The 25,396-nt window shown below is 44.2% G+C and overlaps 1 long non-coding RNA gene across 1 annotated transcript in view; it reads right to left on the reverse strand.

Annotated features, from left to right (window-relative positions):
- LOC137522404 (uncharacterized) overlaps positions 1 to 12,489 on the reverse strand; it is a 31,626-nt gene extending 19,137 nt beyond the window's left edge. Inside the window, exon 1 of the long non-coding RNA XR_011022282.1 lies at positions 12,427 to 12,489. This is a non-coding gene — a long non-coding RNA (uncharacterized lncRNA). The remainder of the gene's footprint in view (positions 1 to 12,426) is intronic.
- Positions 12,490 to 25,396: the final 12,907 nt, after the last annotated feature.

Here is a 25,396-nt window from a genome sequence, read left to right on the forward strand (position 1 = left end):
CGCCTGTGTGATGGAAGAGCGGACAGATAGCTGTCATCCGAGGAGAAGACCAAAAAGATGATTGTTAGAAGGATTTGGAAGCTCATGTATTTTGCCTAATAGGAAAACCAAGCTCAGCATTTCCTGGAGCAAAAGAAGACAGATGAAATCTCAGGACACATCAGCGTTCCCGCTTCTCAAAGATTTCCTGTCAAAACTGGCCTATGAGGGGAGAGAGAATTTCAATAACATTTTTTTTCCCTCCGATGCCTGGATTTCCAAGCTTGCAACACGGGGGGAGAAGATATGAGAAGCTGCACAAGACAAGATCAGGGCCTAGTCTCAGGTCTTAAAAGAAAAAAGAGAGTATGACCTTGATTAGAGGAGGAAAACAAGCTCTGGCAGAGATCTGCTTTTCACTTGTCAGTTTCAAAGGGGAACACCGTCGTCCGGTCAAATTAGGACTCACCATCAAAAGTGTCCGGCGGCGGACATGCTCTTGTTGCCTGGAGCGACCATTTTGATTCTGCCTTTTATTAGGCCTCACGGCTAGAGGTGTCTTATGAAAGATATTGCTGTTGTCAACTGGCATGGGATTGTTTGCAGTCTTATTTAAAGGCAGAGTCATCACGAGGGAATAAAAGAACTGATTGGTCACCTTAATTAACAAGAATCATGCTATCTGCAGCCATATTTATTCTTGTGGTTTCCATATAGCATAAAGCATGACAGATTTTAATGCATAGTCATTATAGCCAACAGAATATTTTTTTCTTCTAGGCATCCCTCAGCCATCACAGGCCTCATCGAGGTATTGGCAAGGGATGGTCAAAAATGCCAATGTCTGATTCCGCGGAAATTCCGATTTCCATCACTGCCTATTACCGATTCCGTGGATTTCCGTTTTCCGATTCTGACTTCCAAGGAGTCTTTTTTTTTGGTAATTTTTGATTGGCCAAATACTTCCGAGTTGACTCTGCATTCTCTGATCGGGCCAAAGCTTCTGAGTTCTGCGATTGAGCTAAAATTACAGCATTGTGGTCATCATGAGGTATTTCCACAGAAATAGAGTTCCGATTGAAAATGCCTATTTCAGAAATGCTGAAATGTAATGTCCACGAAATCCAAATGAGCATCCCTAGCATTGGCAGAGTAGAAGTGTTGGAATGTCAGAAACCTTTGGAGGAAATATATACGATTTTTCTGAGATCTATCGCATTTGGTACTGAGGACTTCCAACCCCTAAAGACTTTCATTAGAAATCTGAAGCAGTTGGGCTTTTCCCGACAGTAATGAGAACAAGAAAAACTGCTCAGGAAGCAATATAGAACGTAACAATTTCACAATTATTGGAGATGCATCATTGTGATCCCTTTGTAGATCACATTAGTTTACAGTGTTGTTTATGGTTGGTTTTCACCTTGCGTTCTGATAAATGAGCCCATTCATATTATTGTTTTCTACCCCAGTAGGCCATGCTAGCTATCAGGACTTCTGGAACTTTTACACTCTCATCCTGCTAATTCCTCCCAACTATCCCACATCCAGTTAAGACCTAGAATGACTTCTACGACAACAATTCAGCAAAATGTGTCTTGATAGATGTATGACCGATACTGTGCATGTAAAAACAAGAAGAGAGAAAACGAGAGCCCCAATGGTGCAATATTGTTATTACAATGGGTGGTTATAATTTAAAGGAATATTATTTACAAGTATGGTCCGGTGTTAGTTGTGAAGCTGATATGCTGACTTTAAACCAACAAATGTTAATTCAGGTAATACCTTTAATGACTGTTTCACAGGGGGCCAGTTATTGTTCTGAACCAGTTCTGTATCATGCCTGAAGAAGAAACTTAAGGTTTCAAAAGCTTGCAATGAACCACGCCAAGTACAACCCCCAGGATAATCACTCTACCAATTGGTGAAACCTGCAGCCAGTCTCAGGCTATATAATGGGGGAGAGCAGAACGCTCTGTAAAACTGATATCCAGTCCTTGGCTATATTTTAGCAATATAATAGCCAGCACTCGGTTTTAGGCACTCATGTTCATGACCAAAAGTTCTACAGGCATTTGTATTGACCTGAGGAAGTGGGCCAAGATCTGTGAAACGCGTTGTCTAACGTGCATGTATAAAAATTACCTTTTTCCATTAAATAAGGGTTTGTCCTTCTGAGAAGGTAAAAAATTACACTTCTCACTCATACAACATCTAGCAGTATCATATCATCAAGGGCGCCTCCACCTGTATTTTTTAGTATAGTCCACACCCCATAGGCACGAAGACCTTTAGTCCTAACAACTAATGCAGGAGAGTGATCAAACAGCATCTGCACTGACAGACCTGGGACAACAAGCAGGGATGGTTATATTCCCGCAGGCTCAGACAGTGGTTGCAAGTTTTGCAACCCACACTTGTGAGTATAGTACTTATGCGTGTCCTTGCATCGCTTTGTCAAACCATACTGCACCATTGGGCTCCTAGTCTCTCTCATTCACAGAACCTTGGAGGCTACAGGTAACCATCAAGGGTCAAAACTTTTTCTACTATCCACATTTGAAATGTAAAATTATGTTTTTGCCTGGAATTTGGCTTTAAATAATGTGCAAGAGTATGAAACACCACACACCACGCAGACTAAAATGCATAGCGCAAGAGCAGACATGATTAAACAGTTGGCCCTGACAGAACGAAAAAAGCAGGATGTCTTCTACTAATTTCCTGATTGGCTGGAATAATTCCTGACTCAGTCCCATCACTCTGGCAGATGCCGTCTCTAACACTTACATAACTTTTTTTTTTTTGCAGAAGCACAAATGCCAACTTGCAATAATTCTGCAGGTGTCGAAGCAGATGTACCCAGAGACAGCAGAAATGGATTCAGGTTGTTGTGATATTAATATTTACATATGCGTAGAACACTTTTACATAATATTTCGGTGTGCTTCACTAAAAAAACTGCTTCTGTGGCACAACTGGTAGAAAAAGGCTGAAAACAAGCAGATATTTCAAAGCAGGATGCCAGCAAAATACGTTAAGCGCTGCTTAGGTTCTCAGTGCGTAAAAGTTTGATCGGCGTATCAGTGCCAGATTAATTGGTTGTAGAGACTGCTGATGCTGGGTTGCTGACAGGTCCACTTTAGAGGATGTGATGTGATCAATGGTGTAGTAATAGAATTTGCAGAGGTTGTAGCTAAAACTATAGTCCTTGCTTCAGAGGCACCTTCTAAGGCCCGGTTCACATTAGCGGTGGCCGTCCGGAATCGCCGTGCCGGAGCCGGACCACTTGCAGAACGGATGGAACGGACGCACGGCATAGCAATGAAAGCCTATGCGTCCGTTCACATGCGTCCGTTCTGCCGGATCGGAGCCGGACCGGATCCGGACCGGATCCGGACTCCGGCATCCGTTCCAACATGCGCTATTTTTTGGTCCGGCTCCTCCGGCAGCCGTATCCGGGGCGGAGCCGGACTGCACCATCCGGCCAATACAAAGCTATGAGAACCGGAGAGCGCACAACACACTGGCTAAAAATCCGGATGTTCTACCCCACTTCCTATGCGTATTGAAGCGGCGATTTTGGATGGGGACACATGGGCAAGCATTTTGGAGTGGAGCAGCAGTGATTTTAAACGTGCTGGAGATGTTGGCAGTATGTCGGAGGTGGAGGTGAGTGCTAAACAGCGGAGGGCCTGATTCCACAGGTCCACCTTCTGCTGACCTCCCAGACCCCAACATTTTTATTCCTTTTCTACTATCTTTTGCCAAACGGATCCGGATCGCATCCTGATGAACACCTGATGCAAACTGACCGGATCCGGATCGGATCCGGATCAGAACCGTACGGTTCCGATCCGGATCCGGTCCAGATCCGGTCAGGTCATCCAGTCCGTTTGGCAGAGAACCGCAAGTGTGAACCGGGCCTAAGGCTAGGGTTGCTCCAGAACGGATTCCTACCATGGACAATGCCATTGGATCCACTGTCACCGACTGTTTATGGTGTGTTTTTATTGACTATTAAACATTTGGTACGGTATGGCCCATCCCCTGCCCTCCCTTTGAGACGATGTGGCTGCAGGATGCAGGGAATTGATCCAAACTCATGGAGGAAGGGGGGTAGAGAAAAGTTTGGCTAGGGGCAGAAAAAGTATAAATCAGCCTTGACTACAATATGGTCCAATGCTGCTGTGTGGTATTTCCAAGTCCTATGAGTGGCCTACAATTTCTAATTTTAAGACAATCACAAGACTTGAACTCAGAAATACAAAAATACCAAACAAAGAATGCAGAATTTTGCCATGGAAATCGGTAATTTAAAGGCAATCAGAAGATTCGGTAAAACTCTATAATATAAATGTCCAGTGATTGGTCTAAAATTACCGCGGTAATCCGATTTCTACTGAAAATTTTTTGCATTGGTTGGTCCAATGCTTCTGTGTTCTGTGATTGGACAACAATTTCTGAGTTGTGCATTTATGGGGAATTTTGATTTCCCCTACTGATTTCCGATTACCACTGCGGTAAGCCCATTTCCAATCGGAAATTGGTATTTTGTGGAAATTTTCTGAAAGGCCCTATTCTCCAGTGCAGATTTCAGGGAACGTTCCAGGCACAGTGATCACAGTGTTTCATCCTGATATACTGTGGTTGAAGACACATCTTGCCTCTAGAGATGTAGCGAACGGTTCCAACTTTGGGGGTTCGCGTTCGCCTGGACCAAGCGAACTTTTGCGGAAGTTCGATTCGCCCCATAATGCACTATGAGGGTCAACTTTGACCCTCTGCATCAGTCAGCAGGCACATTGTAGCCATTCAGGCTACACTAAGCCCTGGAGCCCCACCCCCCCTTACATAAGGCAGGTTTGCCGGCCATTACACCCACTCGTGTGCCTGCTAGAGACAGACTAGGGACAGCTGCTGCAGACTTGTTCTCCTAGGGAAAGATTAGTTAGGCTCTTGGCTTGCTCCTGGCTGATTGTTATTGCTAAAATCGCACCCCTCAACAGCTCTTTTGAGAGCTCTAATGTTTTCCTGATGTGTTTTTTTGTGTGTGTGTGTGTTGCTCACTGAATTATACAGCCCTATCTGTTGCAGCTGGACCTTGGTAATTGTTATTACTGTGCCAGCCAGGCCCTTCCTAACTATCTATACTGGGACACCTACCTATGCCTACATAATTACTGGGGCACCCACTTACCTATACGGGGACACCTACCTACCTACCTATACTAGGGGACCTACCTATGCCTACCTACCTATACTGGGTCTCCTACCTATGCCTAGCTAACTACTGGGTCTCCTACCTATGTCTAGCTAACTACTGAGGCACCTACCTATGCCTACCTACCTATACTGGGACTCCTACTTATGCCTACCTACCTATACTGGGTCTCCTACCTATGCCTAGCTAACTACTGGGACACCTACCTATGCCTACCTACCTATACTGGGCCTCCTACCTATGCCTAGCTAACTACTGGGACACCTACCTTTGCCTACCTACCTATACTGGGACTCCTACCTATGCCTACCTACCTATACTGGGACTCCTACCTATGCCTAGCTCACTACTGGGACACCTACCTATGTCTACCTACATACAAGAAGATAATAAGGTCGTTGCTTCATTGGGGACAGACCAAATTTGATCAGCTAGACAGTCACTGCTGTTCTATCATTGAGCTACCACAGCTCGGCGACCATATGGGCTTGAAAACCGCCACGGCCTACACTCTCCCCATGGTGCGCACCAGTCCAGCATGGCCGTCACTATGCAATCAGATGTTTGCGGTGCGCTACACAGTGAGTTTGGTGCATCAGTGTGAAGCAGAACTCTAATTACACTCCCTGATTGATGTATACACATGCAAGATGTTTTTAAGCACTTTAGGCCTGCAATTTAGCATTCAATGTAATTTCTGCCCTTAACATGTTGCTTTGCGTCACATCCAGATTTTCCCTGGGACTTTGGGCATGTATCCCACTCTGCCATGCCTCCCTCCAGGTGTTAGACCCCTTGAAACATCTTTTACATCACTTTTGTGGCCAGCATAATTTTTTCTATTTTTCAAAGTTCGCATCCCCATTGAAGTCTATTGCGGTTCGCGAACTTTTCGGCGAACCGAACCTTTTGCGAAGTTCGCGACATCTCTACTTGGCTCTAGAAGACCTTGACAACATCTCTATTCTCCAGTGCAGATTTTAGGGAACATTCCAGGCACAGTGATCACAGTATTCCATTCTGATATACTGTGGCTGAAGACACATCTTGCCTCTAGAAGACCTTGACAACATCTCTATTCTCCAGTGCAGATTTTAGGGAACGTTCCAGGCACAGTGATCACAGTATTCCATTCTGATATACTGTGGCTGAAGACACATCTTGCCTCTAGAAGACCCTGACAACGTCTCTATTCTCCAGTGCAGATTTTAGGGAACGTTCCAGGCACAGTGATCACAGTATTCCATTCTGATATACTGTGGCTGAAGACACATCTTGCCTCTAGAAGACCCTGACAACGTCTCTATTCTCCAGTGCAGATTTTAGGGAACGTTCCAGGCACAGTGATCACAGTATTCCATTCTGATATACTGTGGCTGAAGACACATCTTGCCTCTAGAAGACCCTGACAACGTCTCTATTCTCCAGTGCAGATTTCAGGGAACGTTCCAGGCACAGTGATCACAGTGTTCCATCCTCCTGATATACTGTGGTTGAAGACACATCTTGCCTCTAGAAGACCCTGACATTCATGATGGTTCGGACTGTAGATAAGAAAGAGTCTCTTCATGTAAGATTCATGGTTTTGCTATGCTTGATAATTAACAGTGTAGATTATATCATGAAATGCCACTCGATTTAGAGTCAAAGTTTCATCTTAAATACCGAGCCTTGTCAGGAAATAATAAGACGTCATTTCTGATGGCACGGGGTCTCCGTATGTACTCTTTGCTCGATGTCAGTCTCTTATCTTTTGTATTTGTAATTTATATTCTAAATAATCATCATTAGCATTTTACATTTTTGCCACGATTGAAATTCCCCCCCACACTATTCTCACAATTGTGCTAACTGAACTCGCACAATTGCCTTTACACAGAGATAGATTAAGATATAATAGGGTGCTAAACAAGGTAGTAGATGTAAGGCTCCTTTGTGGTTCTTTTAGTAAGCTGAAGTGGAGAGAGATCGAAGGAGGTGGCTGGTGGACCCCTTGATGCCCACTGGGCCTCAAGTACCTGCCTAGGTTGCCAGATGGATAATTAGGCTCTGCCTTTACAGTAACTCCACTCTTACACTAAACTGTCCTCAGACTAACCTATATGGCCCTAAAATGTGATAGGGATATCAGACTGAAGCTACAGTAGCAATTACATTGTGAGCTCCTCGGAGGACAGTCAGCGACATGACTATGTACTCTGCAAAGTGCTGCAGAAGATGTCAGCATTATACAGTATAAATCTCCCACCTGAAAAAAACTGGGCCCCCTAGTTCAAATCTGGACCCAGACACTAATTGAAAAGAGTTTGTATGCTGACCCATGTTTGTGTGGGTTTCCTCAGTTTCCTCCTACATCTCACAAACAGTTAACTGCCCCCCCCCCCAAAAAAAAGTCCTTCGACTTTGATAGGGAAGCTGGACTATGACTATGGTGCACTAGACTGCAGCTATGGTCAGTCAGGGACACAACTATGTACTCTGTAAAGTGCTGCTAAAGATGTACCGTATTTTTCGGACCATAAGACGCTCCGGACCAAAAGACGCACTTAGGTTTAGAGAACAAAAACCAGGGGGAAAAAAAATACTAAACATGGTGCATCCATGGTACAGGGGCGTCTTGTGGATCTTTTCCCCTCCCCAATTATTATGTTCCCCAATATACCTCTTGTGTTCCTGTGCCCCATTTGTACCTTTAGGGCCTTCCTTGTGTCATCCTTGTCCTGCCCCCCTGTCCTCTTCTATCTTGACCCCATGTATCCTGCTGCTGTCCTGACCTCCTCTATTCTGTCCCCATTTCCCCCTGTCCTCATCTATCTTGTCCCTTGTGTCCCATCCCTCTATCCTCATCTATTTTTTCCCTGCGGCTGTCCCGACCCCCTCTGACTCTATGCCCTGTGTGGAGTGTGCAAGTGGCTTACTGCTACAGCCTAGTGATGGTCAGTGGTGAGCCTCCAGGGAAAAGCCATGTGGTTGTCCGGGCACGCTGAAGACATATCCATCCCTTCTGCTGACGTAAAAGATCCAGGCTTACCGCTGCAGGCTAGGGATGATCAGCGGTAAGCCTATGGGAAAAAGCCGCCTGGGTGTCCGGGCACGCTGAAGACATATCCATCCCTTCTGCTGACGTAAAAGATCCGGGCTTACCGCTGCAGGCTAAGGATGATCAGCGGTAAGCCTATGGGGAAAAGCCGCGTGGGTGTCCGTGCACGCTGCCTAATGTTTTTTTACTGTCACTTCCGCCTTGATGATGTAAGCGGAAGTGACGGTAGAAAACATTAGGCAGCGTGCACGGACACCCACCCGGCTTTTCCCCATAGGCTTACCGCTGATCATCCTTAGCCTGCAGCGGTAAGCCCGGATCTTTTACGTCAGCAGAAGGGATGGATATGTCTTCAGCGTGCCCGGACAACCACGCGGCTTTTCCCCATAGGCTTACCGCTGATCATCCCTAGCCTGCAGCGGTAAGCCCGGATCTTTTACGTCAGCAGAAGTGATGGATATGTCTTCAGCGTGCCCGGATAACCACGCGGCTTTTCCCTGGAGGCTCACCGCTGACCATCACTAGGCTGTAGCGGTAAGCCACTTGCACACTCCACACAGGGCATAGAGACAAAATAGATGAGGATAGAGGGATGGGACAATCACAGGTACAGAATAGAGGAGGACAAGGGGGACGGGATGCGGAAGGGCACATTACCGCGGGGATTTCAAGTGGAAGGACACCTGGTGCTGGGTAGCATTTGGACCATAAGACGCAGGCACATTTTCCCCCCATGTTTGGGGGAGAAAAAGTGCGTCTTATGGTCCGAAAAATACGGTAAGCATTATATACTGTAGATACAAAATTATAACATGGTAGTATGATATCAGACTATGACTATTATAGGGATTAGATCATGCGCTCCTCTGAGGACACTGTTTCTTGGGCAGTGCGGGCAGGGCGACCACCCTGGGTGCAGACCGGCAAGTTGAAGAAAGGGGGTGCAGGCAGAGGGACATAACCACTAGGGAGCTGGTGACGCACGGTGCAGCCAAATGGAAGAAGAAAAAAGATTACCAGCGCGATCACCTTTCTTGACTCCTCCTGGGCTGCCTGCATCAAGTCATCATCATGTCACCACCGCATGATGACCCCATGATGTCCTGTAGCGGTACTGCAGGCTGTCAGTGCACGCCGCCCATAGAGGAGTCGGCTTTCCGGGCTCTCTTCACCTGTGTGTTTTCCCGGTCCCTGCCTACTCCTGGATGAGCGGCTGGTCAGAAGGCAGATCTACTTGTGACCTGTGTCTGTGTGACTGTCCCTGAAGAGGAAGGGTTTGTGAGTCCACGGGGGTGGGTGGGAAGGGGGCGCAATTTTTACTGCCTAGTGCTTTGCCCTTGGTGCAATTTAGCCTAGAAACTGCCCTGGTGACATGGCTCTGTACTCTGTAAAGTGTTGCAGAGATCTTAACGCTATATACATAGACAATAATAATGAAAAGAAAAATAAGAAGAATATGAAGAAGAAGACAAATTATTCCTTCGGTCTCTCTTTGCTAAAGCTCTCCCTTAGCAGCCTGGTGATTACGTTTACTGGAGAATTCGAAGCTGCTGCAATTTAGGCTTCCGGTCGATACAATCTTTAATCTTAATCACAATTGATCCCTCGTATTGACAATGATAACGTCTAATGTATGAGCTAAGCTAATGATGGGATGAGCTGATTAGCTGATTAGCTTAATGTACGCAGGATACAAACGCTACAGGTCTGAGAAAGTCACTGCTAGAGAAATCTGCAGCTGGCATCCGGAATAGGAGCTGTCAGAGTTATTCAGGGTTCCAGTGAGTATATGAGGAGGGAGTTATATGGAGGGGGTTGAGGGGAGGTAGGATAACCCAATTACATTCTGGCAGGCAGTGCACTGCAATTTTACCATTACTACTAGGACCGCCCATTAACCTCCGTTAACCCTTAGCGCCCTGCGCATTGCTGGGTTAACGTCTGTTGCTATGGCAATGCTCGGAATGTGCTGACCCCGGTAACGCACTTGCCACTAAGGGTTCAATGACAGTGCTCCACTAGGGGTAGTAATAGTAAAATTGCAGCACGCTACCTGCGCACAGCAATTTTAATGTAGTTTACTGGATCAGACCCATAGTTGCTGAAGAAATTCACTGCTCTGTATTCTGTGTTTTCTTTAGTCAGATTAAATTGTCTAATTAGCTTTTATGAGCAGCTGTGAACAGACTGCAGAGAAGCTCTGCCATGGCAGTCTACCCTTTTATTAAACACTGTGGGTTAAAGTGATCCCGAGCCAAATCTTGGGATCAAAATCAGATGGATACTTAAAAGAGAGGGAAGCCGTATGATCCTATTGAGGCTTCCCTCGCTAATCCGAAACCCCCATTGCAGACCGTGCCCCCCCCCTTCACATCGGGGCCGCACAGCTTGTCTTCCTGAAGTGGGGCTGCACAGTAGCCGCACGACCCCACCCGCTCATGTGCAGTACCACGGAGTCCGCGGCTCTGGCTGTTAATAGCAAAGTCTCCATACATGCTATTGTCGCCAAACTTGCTAGCAGTGATGCTCGGATGCACCCCATCCCAGATTTGAGTGGTTTCGATCTCGGCTCCACCCACTTCCGGATCAGCCGTGATCGCAATTACAGATGGAAACGGAGTTCCCAATTCGAATGCGGTCACAACGAGTCGAAATTATGCATTACATCCGGAATTACATCACGAGTTGAAACCCACGACTAGCATTTAATAGCAAAGTCCCCGTATGTGCTAGAAACACCAAATTTGCTGAGTACAGTATGTTAAGAAAAGCAGTGGGAACAAGAGGAAAACATTTTGTTTTCAAAAAGACTGTACAGTTTTTGAGATAATCAATTTCCTGCAGAGTGTGGGAAATGTTTCCCTGGCCGCCGACATGGGGTTTAAAGCGGAATATAACCCTGCATTTCAACTTTGCTCTAAAACATTATTTACAGTATATTATATGCAACCAGCATTTTTTTTTTACTAGACCAGCATTGGAAGGGTTACACAGGGCTTTAAAGTTCCTGGAGATTTCTGCAGATGCATCCGAAGCTGAAATAGATACATTTTGTTTACATAAATGTATCTAAGTGTGGCATGTGACTCATCTCTCTGACTGAGAAGGAGCTTGGAGGACAGCCAAAGAGTGTGTAACATTTATCAATAGATACATATAACTAAATAGAATGTAACAATCTGAACTTCTGCATATCTCTCCACTGAACTTTAAACCTCTGTTTGTAACCCTTCCAATGCTGATCTAGTAAAAAAAAATGCTTTTTGCATATAATATGCTGTAAATAATATTTTAGAGCAAAGTTGAAATGCAGGGTTATATTCCGCTTTAAGAGGCTCAGGAGGGGGGACCCCGTGTCATTTTTTTTTTTTATTCCCCACACCCTGAACATTAAAAACAAAAATACATTTATATACATGATAATACATTATTTGTCATTTTACCACAGTGACTTTGCTATTTTTTTCCCTCTAACTTTAAAATCCATTTCTCCAAAACTATGAGGTCTTTTCGAAATGTTTTCTTCCTCTTGTTCCCACTGTTCTTCTTCTTAACATAACCTATGCTGTGCTATTGACCAGGGGTGCCCACACTTTTTCGGCTCGCGAGCTACTTTAGAAACCATCGGGTCCATGAGATCTACCACCCGTTCTGTACAGTGTAACAAACACCCCCATCGCCCCCCCCCCTATCCCCACCACACCACAATCCAGAATTCTTCTCCCCCCCTCAAAGCCTAGCAAATAGCTGCAGAACCTCTCTCTCCCATACAATGTCATGGATCCCCATGAACAAGCACTGACCCATCACTCGTGACAAGTGTACAGCAATATGGGCAAATAGATTCAGAAGAATTCTGAGGCTATTTGCTATGTATGAAGGGACTATGTGACTGACTGTCTGTGCTGGGATAGGGAGGGGGGCTTCCTATCCCAGCACAAACAGTTACATAGCCCCTTCATACATAGCAAATAGCCTCAAATTCTTCTGAATCTATTTGCCCATATTGCTGTACACTTGTCACGAGTGATGGGCCAGTGCTTGTCAGCTAGAGCAGAGCTGATAGTGTGGCTTCCCCCTTTGGCAACAGACACTTCCCCCGGCTGGCTGGCTGGCCGCAGTAAATCTATTACTGTATCTACTGCAGTAATCTATTTCAGTTGTAAGCTACTGTATATTTCACCGTGCCTGCCGTCTTCCATCAGCCTAAGCAGCCTCCATATACTTCCTGCTCCCGCCCCCAGTGGTCACAGCATTGAGGGGAGGAGACGCTGTCTCCTAATTTGCTGCTCTTTGCTTTAGCCGCGCCTCCCCTTCAGCCACGCCTCTCCCTTTCCTCCCCGATGCTAGTAGCAGCACAATCTGACAGCTGCGGTTGTGCAGACATGACTGCAGGGCAGTAAAATTTGACGACGCGGCCAAGCGGCCGCGATCTACTAAACAGGCGGTCGCGATCTACCGGTAGATCGCGATCGACCTATTGGGCAGCCCTGCTATTGACCATTAAAGTAGTCACAGATTCCGACTAATGATTATGGGCGTAAACTGGGATTATGGGTCGAATGCGGATGAAATTATAGATGCATCCGAAAACATCATCTGTGATTGCAGCTGAACGCGAATTACGATTTCGAACCAGTAATTACTCAAATTGGCCCGTAACCAAGGGTTACCCATGATTCCGAGGTTGTGATGAGCATCCCTGCTTGCTAGGTATGTTTACTGGAATAGTAAGAATAAGAAAAAAACGAATCCTACAAAAACAAAAAAAGTCCTTGGAGTTTTATCAGAAATAGATTTTAAAAATGCCAAATGAATACATTTTTCTATTTGCATTTTTAAAATTGAGTTTTCTCCAAAAACTACAAGGGGCTCGATTCACAAAAGCTTAAAGGGAACCAGAGATGAAGCACCCTTGTGTATTTTACCATATATATCAGTAAGAACATTAGAGAAAACACTTACCATGCTCTCTGTTTCATCCTCACTGCTAAAAGTGTCTTACCAGCTGTGATAAGAATCCCGGACTGAGCATTCAGTCTGGCTTTGCAGGGAATAATTATAGCTGAGTCATTATAGCAGAGCCACAAGGGGGCAGGCTTGGGCTTGAAAAGACACCAGAGAGGACAGACTCAGCTATAATCTTTCCGTAGCAAAGCTAGACTGAGTGCTCAGTCAGGGATTCTTATCAGAGGTGATAACAGTCAGATTAAACAGAGAACAATGAAACAAAGAGCAGATTAGGTGTTTACTGTCATGTTCCCACTGATTTATAAGGTAAAATACAAGAGGGTGCTTTATCTCTGGTTCTCTTTAAAAGCTTTGGGCGTGCTAACTACAGTTCTAAGCAGTTAGCACGTTCACAGCTTTTACTCATCGCACGCAAAGTTTAGCGCCGCTTGGTGCGCTAAATGTCACACCGGGTGCGCCGAAAACTATGCACTGAGTGCACCTATAACGTCGCACCGGGTGTGCCCGAAACGTTGCACGGTGTGACGATTCGGGCGCACCCGGTGCAACGTTTTTTGGTGCACCCAGTGCAACGTTCTGTGCGCACCAAGCGGGGCTAAACTTTGCGCGTGCTAACTTAGCGCGCGAAGCTTAGCGCGACCTAAAGCTCTTTAGGCGTACTAAGGGCTTTTTCACAGGCTTGCTAAAGAGAAAGAGACTGAGGAGTAGACTAGGTAAGTATGACATGTGTGTGGCTAGTTTGACTTTTCATTTTCAATCCAGGTTCTCTTTAAGTTATTACTGTTTCTTTGTCTCTGCTCAATGACACTTTCAATGAAGTATGCCAGAGCTAAAATCTATGAACTATTGAGGGTTTTTTTTTTTTTTTTTTTTCCCCATCCGCCATAAACTTGATAAACTCTGAACCCTCTCTGAAATAAGTAACACTGTGTACAAATTGTTTAAACATCTGTAATACCTGGCATACTTGTATAATTTCTTCTCTTCCATGTTACTATCACTATGTTCCCTATATGCACCGTGTCATGAAAAGTAATTTCGTTGTGTTACACAAATAACACAATGACAATACAGTGAATTGAATTGAACTGAATTGAAAAGGGTTTTATCTCTTTTGTTCCCAGAAGCCATTTACCGTCAGGAAAATGTTTTATGGCTGTAATTCCTTATCAGTGAGGGTTAAGCTATAGTTGACCTAGTCCCGACCCAGATAGAAACTGACACTTGCATACCTGATGTTTAACTCTTTCAGGCAGAGAAAGAAAAAAGGAACACAGCACAGTTATTTGTGTGCTAGGCACTGTACATACAAATGTCTATCTCATCATATCACGTCACCTCGGTTGACCTTTAACTCTTCCAGCAGGACTGTTCAGGTCACATGGGGGGATTTTTTTTAAATGTGGCTATTAGCTACAGAAGCCACATTGAGAGCCACAGTTGGGCGCTCTGCTTGCTGAGTTACTAGCTGGTATTTTTAGATGGGGGCCCGGAGACTGACTTTTATTTTGCGGTGTCCTTGGCACTTGGTGTCAGATGCTACACGTGAGCACCTCCTCATGCTATCTCACATTTACAAATATCAAAGCCAGCTTATTATTCCGAAGTCAGCTAAGAGTGATCCTCTGGAGGCTCCAGTCTTTCGGAGACACAGTTTCTAATAATGGATCAAGTGACTGATGTGTTCATCAAGCACATCTGAGCAGTCAACGTAATCTGTAAATTGTATTGTTTAAAAAGCCGTTAAAGGGAAAGGAGTTTGTGCATGGAAGGATGGCCATTGACCACAGGGGAGGCAGCGGTTCTGAACGCACAAGGGCCCCTGAACCATAGGTCCCACAAGGGCCCTCCTTCAGTAGTAACTAGTGATGATGGTAATCTGCTAACTATGATTACGCAAAATTACGCGTACATTTTTGCAATTACGCATACACGTAATTACAAATTTGTAATTCAATTGATTTTGTGTAATCATTCGTAATTACACATGAAATTAATTTCTTGCCGACTTTGGTGTTGAATAGCAAAGCTCCCATACATGCTATCGCTACCAGAATTGCTACAAATATTACGGAGAATATTGGGCACAAGTCAAAAAAAATATTTTTTCAAAAAGTCCTTGTAGGTTTTGAGAAAATGGATTTTAAGGATGCAAAGAAAAATGACAGTTTAAAAAAAAACATTTTTTTTTGGGGTATTTTTAAAATCGATTTTCTCAAAAACTACAAAGTCTTTTTGAACAATTCTTTTTGTATCTTGTACTCACTATTTTTCTTAACATATGTAGCAATTTTGGTAGCAATGGCTTTGCTATTAACCGTCTAAATCGGCACAAAATGACGTGTAAATTACGCGTAAATGCATGCATAATTACAAATGGGAACAATTAACTACGAAATTGCTTACATTGTTTCCCTGAAATTATACATTGCGATTACGATGCATAATTACCATTGGGCGTAATTTCTGCTCATCACTAGTAGTAACAGGGCCAGTTTAAGCTCCAATGGGGCCCCAGGGCAAACATAACCTGAGCCCCCCAGCTAATTCAGCACCCAGGGGCCCCTGAATCTGTGGCCATTATAACTCACCTGTCCCGGTGCTGGCTGCTCCATCTGTGCTCCCGATCTTCATCCCCACTGGCTGCCTCTTCTCCAAGACCCATCGCATGTCATTACGCATAACATGTGCCGGGTCACTGAGAAAAGGCAGCCAGTGGGGATGAAGATGGGTATTAATACAACAAATCATGCAGATGAGTTGTAATCCTGCCAAAAATGGTGCAGGGGAGAACAAGTCGGGTGAGACTTGGGGGAGGGTCTTGCAGCACCCCAATGAGCCTGGGGCAATTGACCACTATGCTTTATTGGTAGTGTTGGCCCTGAGTAGTAATGACCAAGGTTATAACAAGATAATCACTGGGCACCTCAGCAAAACACTGGAAACCCCAACCCCCCCCAGCCACAGTTATCCGCATAACATCGTTGTTTTACTGTACTGTGCATGCGTGGGTGGCCTTACTTGTGCATGCTCAACTGAATGCAATCTTCACAAGCGGGAGCATGGCCTGGGAATGAAGAGGAACCCTGTGCTGTAAAATTTTGCTTTATGAAGATGTCCGATGCCTCTGTGCCATCCTGTATCAGCTAAAAAGGGTGCAGGAGCCGTTATGTATAGGTGCCTGTTATAAAAGCCGAGACTTCCGACAAAGAACAGAAATGTGGGTGACTGGCAGGGGTCTTAGAGTTAGGCACCAACAGGGGAAGATTTAGGTACCTTCAGTGGGAGTCTTAGGGCCCTTTTACACTTAATCAGTTGCTCTCAGTTAAAACGGAAAGAAAACTGATTTTCAAAGTAATGCCCATGTTTTCCTATGGCCTCTTTTACACTTAACGCGTTTTAACTGAAATCTTCCTCCCAATGCACTGCTATGGAAAAAACGCGTACCAACGCGCACTAACGCGTACTAATGCATACTAACGCACACCAACTGATTAAGTGTAAAAGGGGCCTCAGGGTTAGCCACCAGGGATGAGCAGAAAGTACGCCAGTGCGAATTGACGCATCGTAGTTCGCATCTACGCATCGTAGTTCGTAGGTGAAGTTTCAAAACTACGCTTACGAATTTACGCGTAGAGAAATACCGCTACGCATAGCTTACGCCCACTATGCATAGTTAACATGTGTATTGCGTAGTGAAAACTACGAATGCGTTACTCGCGTCTAATTTTCCGCGTGCGATTGTATGCTTACAAATTTACGCATTGGAAAGGGGAATGTAAGCATAGAAGAGTTCCCGGTATAAGCAGTTCACAGAGGAATCAATGCGTAAAATTTTCTGCATACTGGCATAAAAATCCGCATTCACTACGCTACGCACTGCGCGTAATTGCGTATTTTAACGCATAGTCTACAAAATGCATACAAAGTGAACATTTGATTTTGAAGCCGTAGTTTGGCGAAGTGTAATTGCGTAAAACTACGCGTAGTTCCAGCGTAGCGAAGTTGGCTGGCTACGACCATCCCTATTAGCCACCAGCAGGGGGGGGGGGGGGGGTCTTAGGGTTAGGCACCACTAGGGGGGTCTTAGGGTCAAGCACCACCTGGAGGGGAGTCTTTGGGTTAGGCACCACTGGGGGGGGGGGGGGTTATAGGGTTAGCCAAGGCTAAATTTAGCCATAGTAAAATACAGGTAAACAAAAACATTACTCATATTTTACTATCGGAATCCAGCAGTAGAATGTTGTTAATTACAGCGATATTTTACTAGCGGCAATCTCCTGCGCCCTTTTTCCCAGGTGACTTTTTTTCATGTATGCTATCCATAGTCTTCCGACTACTGAGGTTAGTTGCCAACTTATTTTTTTTTTTACAATTAGTTAAGGTGCTTTTTAAAAATACAGAAGACTTGTGCAGTACCAGTCCTTATCCGTGACAGTTTTATCATTTGAGCAGGCTATTCCCTTTAAGCAGGTATCGCACTAACAACTCATCCTCATCCTTTACCTGAGTTTAATAAAAAGAAAACAAATTGCTTCTATAGAAAAGTTCTGTGCAGTCACTAAGTTTTATTGCTGTTTGTCACGGGAGCAGTTTTTTTGCTGTCATGTTTGTTTTTGACAGTTCTTTGGCATTACACATAAACTGCTTCTGCAAATTGCAGTTCTGTTGATATTAATGGTATCAGACAGCTACCTGGCAGACAGCTCAGTCTCACAGCTGCGCAGCTGCTATTTGTAGAAACATTTTGTGTTTTGTATGCAATACCTTCCAGGCTTAAAGGTCTACTCCACCCAGAGGCGTAACTGGGGGTTTTCAGCACCCGGGGACAAAGGCAGTTTTTGTGCTCCTCTCTGGATAGCCCTGCAGCACGTGGCGCCATGCATCATCAGTGTGGGAGTGGTTATGAGTTGAGCCAAATGTACAAACGCTGTGTGAGGCCTGAAACTCAGTACAAAGCGCAAATCGCTAGTGCAATCGCTAGCATTTTTAATTAGTGTTTTGTAAGTGATTTCATCAGCATTTTCCAGCAATTTTGATAGCGATTTTAAAAAGTGTAAGCATTTTGCCAGCGATTGTGTAGCGATTTGCAATCAGCGATTTTAATTCTGATTGGTTGTTTCAAATTATTATAATTGTTTTACAGTTTGCAGTCATTTAAGATCACACACAAATCTCCATGAGAAATTTGCCAGCGCTTATATACTTTACATTGAAGCGCAAACGCTCCCAAAATGCTGCATGTCCTATTATTGCGATTTTGCTAATCGCAATCGCTACTGTGGAATTTGTTACATTTATTTACATTGGCAGAGAGTTTAGGGAAATGGCTAACAATTTAAAGCACTCCCTAAACGCTCAAATAAGCGCTCTAGTGGCTTCCAGGACTCAGATTAGGGATCCTCATTTGGATTCTGCAGAATTGAAATTTCCAATTGGAAATTGGGTTTCTGTGGAAATCTGATTTACCCCAACTCTGTAATTTTAGCCAAATCACAGAACCCGGAAGCACTGGCCCAATCACAGAATGCAGAATTTTTCCACAAAAAAACGGATTGCTGCGGTCATTTTAGACCAATCACTAGACTCAAATACTACCAAGTATTTCTCAGTCTTAGCAATACAAGTACTAGTAAAAACCAGATAGTGTTGTTCCGCCCCTAGTCAAATTTTACAATATCCAAAAACAATCACGGGGCTTTATATGAACAAATAGTCCTTTAATTCCTCTCAGTATGAGTTTTCTTCCATATATAAGACAGACATGCGGGTTATATTCGGATTCCCAAATCGCACAAAGGTTGCCTGACACGTGTTTCACGGCACAAGGCCGCTTCCTCAGATGCACTCAGTATACATATACATCAGTAATGGACCCTCAAACATAAGTCCGCGATCTGTCAAAGGACTAGTGTATTCATTCAACAGCGATATCAAGGACGCCAACATGCATCCATGAATGGTGAGAAATCCTCAGTCTTGTGATTGGTCTAAAATGTCCAGAGGCATATCCAGAGGGGTGCAGGGATGGCTCATGCCATGGGCGCAATGCCTGCCCCTGAGCTTCACCCCATGCCTGCTCCTGTGCCTCGCCATAACTCAGATCAGGTTAATTCTGTTATCTTTGGAACATGGCTACAGAGAGCGAATAGAAAGAGATATTTCCCCAAAAAGTAACTTCAGCAATATCCTAAACCAAAAACACAGGCAACCATAACAAATGTACACAAGAAAGGATGCTGTTTTTAGAGGGGTAGGGGGCTCTGACTGTGTGTGTGTGTATGTGTGGGGGGGGGTGCAATTTAAGTGTTTGCCATAGGTACTATATTACCCAGATACGACCCGGAAAATGTCCATGGTGTTCCGATCACCGCACTAATATTCTGCATTCTCTGAGTGGTCCAATATTTCTTAATAAAGTAGAGAGGCACAGACTAACCAGCAAGCTCATGGTGACCCAGAACTCATTGGGGTGTGTAAGGGACTACAATGGTCCTAAAAGCCCCCTTACTAAGATGTTAAGAAAAACAAAAGTTTGCTTTCCTAAAACAGAAAGTATTTGCGATAATTCAGGTTGGAGTGAGCTCGAGATATCTCCCAGGCACCACTGCTGAATATATGCAAATTAACCATTGTACCCTTAGAAGCTAAACACACCTCCAGAACCGCTGGAATGCAATGATGTGTCAGCTTGTTAATAAGTACAGAGCCATAATAATCCAACATGCATACAGACTGTTTCGGATTGTTTGATCCTCATCAGTACATGGCATGGATTAATTGTACAATGGTTAATTTGCATATATTCAGCAGTGGTGCCTGGGAGATATCTCGAGCTCACTCCAACCTGAATTATCGCAAATTCTTTCTGTTTTAGGAAAGCAAACTTTTGTTTTTCTTAACATCTTAGTAAGGGGGCTTTTAGGACCATTGTAGTCCCTTACACACCCCAATGAGTTCTGGGTCACCATGAGCTTGCTGGTTAGTCTGTGCCTCTCGGATTTACAAGCCCTACTCCATAGAGCCAAATTAATCCATGCCATGTACTGATGAGGATCAAACAATCCGAAACAGTCTGTATGCATGTTGGATTATTATGGCTCTGTACTTATTAACAAGCTGACACATCATTGCATTCCAGCGGTTCTGGAGGTGTGTTTAGCTTCTAAGGGTACAATGGTTAATTTGCATATATTCAGCAGTGGTGCCTGGGAGATATCTCGAGCTCACTCCAACCTGAATTATCGCAAATTCTTTCTGTTTTAGGAAAGCAAACTTTTGTTTTTCTTAATAAATTAGTTAACTAAGTTGGAAGTATTTGGCCAATTAGAGAATGCTAAATCTGAAATCTGCACAATTGATAATCAGATTTAGCATTGCCGGAAATCAGAATTTCCGCTGAATCATAAATCAGCTCTTCCGGCCAGCCATCACTAGGTGCTTTGCGCTGGTAGTTCATGGCAAGCTTTCCGATACTGACGCTAGGGTACAGTGACCTATTTTTTGGGCCCAATCTGGGAAGAGGTGGGTGGTGGAGATAGAGTGGGCGGATAGGTTTAATGTCAATTAATGTCAAGAGGGGGAGTGGAGGAGCACATTATATTAAATACCAACACAAATTAACATTGAAAAATAAATATAGGGCAGGAAGAGATATCTGCTGCTGTTACATATCATTTTTATAGAGCAGCATTAGAGGGACAGATGGAAGCACAGGGAGACAGATGGAGGCACAAAGGGGGACAGAAGGAAGCACAAGGGGACAGAAGGAGGCACAAGGGGACAGAAGGAAGCACAAAGGGGAACTGAATGAAGCAAAAAGGGGAACAGAAGGAAGCACAAGGGGACAGAAGGAAGCACAAAGGGGAACTGAAGGAAGCAAAAAGGGGAACAGAAGGAGGCACAAGGGGACAGAGAGACACACAGTGGGAAAGAGGTGGCACAAGGGGACTGAAGGCTACACATAGGGGAACAGAAGGTAGCACAAAGGGGAACAGAAGGAAGCACAAGGGGACAGAAGGAAGCACAAAGGGGAACTGAATGAAGCAAAAAGGGGAACAGAAGGAAGCACAAGGGGACAGAAGGAAGCACCATGGGGAACTGAAGGAAGCAAAAAGGGGAACAGAAGGAGGCACAAGGGGACAGAGAGACACACAGTGGGAAAGAGGTGGCACAAGGGGACTGAAGGAAGCACAAAGGGGAACAGAAGGAAGCACAAAGGGGAACCGAAGGAATCACAAAGGGGAAATGAAGGAAGCCTAAAGGGGAACAGAAGGATGCACAAGGGGACAGAGAGACACACAGTGGGACAGAGGTGGCACAAGGGGACTGAAGGAGGCACATAGGGGAACAGAAGGAAGCACAAAGGGGAACAGAAGGATGCACAAGGGGACAGAAGGATGCACGGGGGGGGGAGGTGTCACAGAGGGACACAGTGAAGGCTGTATTCAACTCACACTATCCGGGCGTTGTAACATCTTCTCTCCAGGAATTGGCGATGCTGCTGCAGCACACAAAAGCGGATAAACAACCATCCGCAGGAGGCAGGGCTATGAGCGGGGTGGGGCATTTATATGCATGTACTGTATGTATGCAAATGTATAATTTTTTTGTGATAGTTGTCCATAAATATATGTTTGTGTGTGTGTGTGTGTTTAATTTATGAGATGTGGCTGATCTTAGTGTTCAGTATCATGCAATCACAATACAAAGCACCAGTTCTATCCATGCCATCCAACGTGGGATGATTATTCAATAACCACAGCCATCCATCATTTGTCGCACCATGCTTTTTTTTTTCCACCGCACAATGAGTCTTCGAATAAACGCAACAGTAAACTAGTTGCAGAAACACAAAAGTAATTAGATTTTTGCCCCCCTTTTCTTTTAGAATATCTTTCTAGTTGGGTCCACATAGCTCTGGGCGATTGTGGCTCGCACATATTAAAGAAGAGTGGGGGGGGGGGGAGCTGAAACTACATTTATGTTGTAATCCAAAAGCCATAAATCATGCGCTAAAGACAAAGCCCACCATTGTCAAGAGTAACGGCAAGGTAAAACTTTATTATCTCAGCACCGCTCACCCTATTATTACTCCCAGCGACTAATGTGACCCCCTCTTTGAGTGATTACAGAAAATTATATTTCCCATTCCCCGACCCTCCTGAGAGCGCCGCGCATTTACAAGGCTCACAAACAATATGGAGCTGCTTTTGATAGCGATGTAATAAAGTCAGCACACAGGCATTTAAACGGCTGCAGGGGAGACCCCCGAAACCTCTCGGAAATAGCAAACGTCACACAGCGGCTCGTAGCTGTAAAATGTATACGTGCCCTTTATATCTCACCTTTATATCTATTAAAGAAAAAAAAATCAGCGTTTTTTTTTTTTTTTATATAGTTGGTGTAAAAATACTCGTTAGCTAAAAGGAGCACTTAGAAAAATTCAAGCGAAAGTAAAATATGATTTTTACACAATAAATAAAGGAATTCACAGAATAAGGCTATGTCTGCTTAATATTATTTTGAGTACTTCTATATTCTGTTAACTGGTATTTACAGCAAACCTGAAGAGACAGGGGCATGGAGGCTGCCATGTTTATTTCCTTTTAAAGGATACCCGAGATGACATGTGACATGATGAGATAGACATGTGTATGAACAGTGCTTAGCACACAAATAACTATGCTGTGTTCCTTTTTTTGTTTCTCTGCCTGAAAGAGTTAAATATCAGGTATGTAAGTGGCTGACTCAGTCCTGACTACAGTGTGACCCTCCCTGATAAGAAATTCCAACTATAAAACACTTTCCTGGCAGAAAATGGCTACTGAGAGCCAGAAAGGGATAAAAAGAGGAATTTTCTTATCAGTGTGGGTCACATTGTGGACTGAGTCAACTACTTACATACGTGATATTTAACTCTTTCAGGCAGAGAAAGAAAAAAAAGGAACACAGCATAGTTATTTGTGTGCTAGGCACTGTACATACACATGTCTATCTCATCATGTCACATGTCAGTTCGGGTATCCTTTAAGCAATGATTATTGCCACGCTCTACTGCTCATTCACGGACTCTAATGGTGGCCACTAACGATCCATATTCTAGCAAAAAATCGTTCGAGCGATCAGAAATTCTGATCGGAAGTGAAATTGTTCACTATACCAACAACAGACCAATCTTTGCTTCCCATCTATCACAACCAACCAGAAAATCCAAATTTTGCTTCGACAAAAATCCAATCGAACGACAATTTTTTATAATCGTTCATAATCGATTGTGCCCATCAACCGAGATTATTTTCAACCAATCCGATCAGAATTTCTGATCGCTCGAACGATTTTTCGCTAGAAATTGGATCGTTAGTGGCTACCTCAATACATTTAGCCATAGACCCTGAACAAGAATGCCGATCAGATGTTTCTAAAGACAAATCCACAGCGCTCGGTAATCAGTTTAGCACCTGTAGTATTACCAAAGTGCTCAAAAGTAGCATACCATAGTGACCATCGCCAGAAATCAATACAGCAACAGTTCACTTTCCATCCATGAAACAAAGCTTTTCAGAGTGATTTTCCATTTTCCGATAGTTAACATTGAGGCTCAATCGCCTCAGAAATCAGCAGAAATGCTGCAGGACCTGCGTTAGCGAAAAAATTAAAATCTGTGGGCACCTTTGATGCGGTCTCCCTGGCATTGTCGGATGTAAGGCACACCAGAAGCAGAGATATTATGTATTATTTAACCACTTAAGGAACAGGCTGTTTCGCTCAGATCTTTGCTGTGTGGGCTCTCCAGCCCGCAGCACAGATCGTGTGAAAGGCAGGGCGATTAGACTTCCCCCCCTTTTTTCCCCACTAGGGGGATGACCTTCTGGGGGGGTCTGATCGCCGCCGCTCCGCGTGGCCGAGCGGGTGGAGGGGCTTCTCAAAGCCCCCCTCCGTAGCGCAAATACTTCCTCCCTCCCCTTCCCTCCCTACCTCATTCGTCCTGCACCGCCTCTGATAGGCTTCAGCAGCAGGATTTCTTCCCCGCGTGTTTACATTTCGCTTGCGAGCCGCGATTGGAGGCTCGCAAACTATTCACGGAGACACCCTCCGTTAACTGACATGGAACGGCCACTCGAACGAGCGGCCGTTTCCATGTAAAACCACAAACAACCAGCCGCCGCCTATCGGTGTTAGCTGGTCGCATGCGTCGGCGGAGCTGGTGGACTGCAGAAGGACAGAGCAGAGCCAGCTAACAGGCAGCCAGCGAAGAAAAAATAAGAAAATACTGGGAGTTAAATTCCCGTTGCTACTTCTGGGGACTGCTATATCGTCAGTGTAATTACAATTCCCACACAGCTAATTTAAGCGAATGACCACACTCGCTCAGTTCATAAAGTTAAATTACAGTAAGTAATATGATGTTTAATAAGTGCTATGTTTGTATTGTAGTGGCAATTTCCTTTCTTACAGTGTGGTTAGTTTTTTTTTGTCTACACTTGGAAACAAAATCCGTACTTTCTAAGCTCACCTACGTTTTTTTTAATAGACATATATATATATACATAAATATTTTGTTTAAAATAGTGCCGCAGGGGATTAAAGAGGCGTCGTAACAGCATTAGTAATTATCGTAATCAGCTGATGACGATTACATTTTGCGTACATTTTTGCTATTACGCCCATACATAATTATGATTTGTAAATTCAATTGATTTCATGTAATCATTCATAATTTTTCACGTAATTTTCGCATATGTTTGTGCTGACTTTAGCGGTGAACAGCAAACCCCCATACATGCTATTGTCCCGTTAAAGGACAATTGTAAAATTTAAAATATATGTAGACACATACAATAAGAAGTATGTTTCTTCCAGAGTAAAATGAGCTATAAATTACTTTTCTCCTATGTTTATGTCACTTAAAATAGGTATTTGAAATCTGACAGAACCGACATGTTTTGGACTAGCCCATCTCCTCATGGGGGATTCTCAAGGTTTTGTTTATTTCCAACTGCCAAAAAAATGTGCTGGCCAGCATCATTGTATAAATACTTTTAAAGGGAATATCTTTATAAAAAATAAAAGTCTTGCTGAAAAGCTTGATTGCAGATAATCTTCTCTCTTTTCCCAGCTCCCCCTCCCACCCTGTTGTCTTCACCTATATCCCTTTCCTGTTTTCAGATTTTAGTGGCTTC

This window comes from Hyperolius riggenbachi, chromosome 6 (genome assembly GCF_040937935.1).
Source record: "Hyperolius riggenbachi isolate aHypRig1 chromosome 6, aHypRig1.pri, whole genome shotgun sequence".
Lineage (NCBI taxonomy): Eukaryota > Metazoa > Chordata > Amphibia > Anura > Hyperoliidae > Hyperolius > Hyperolius riggenbachi.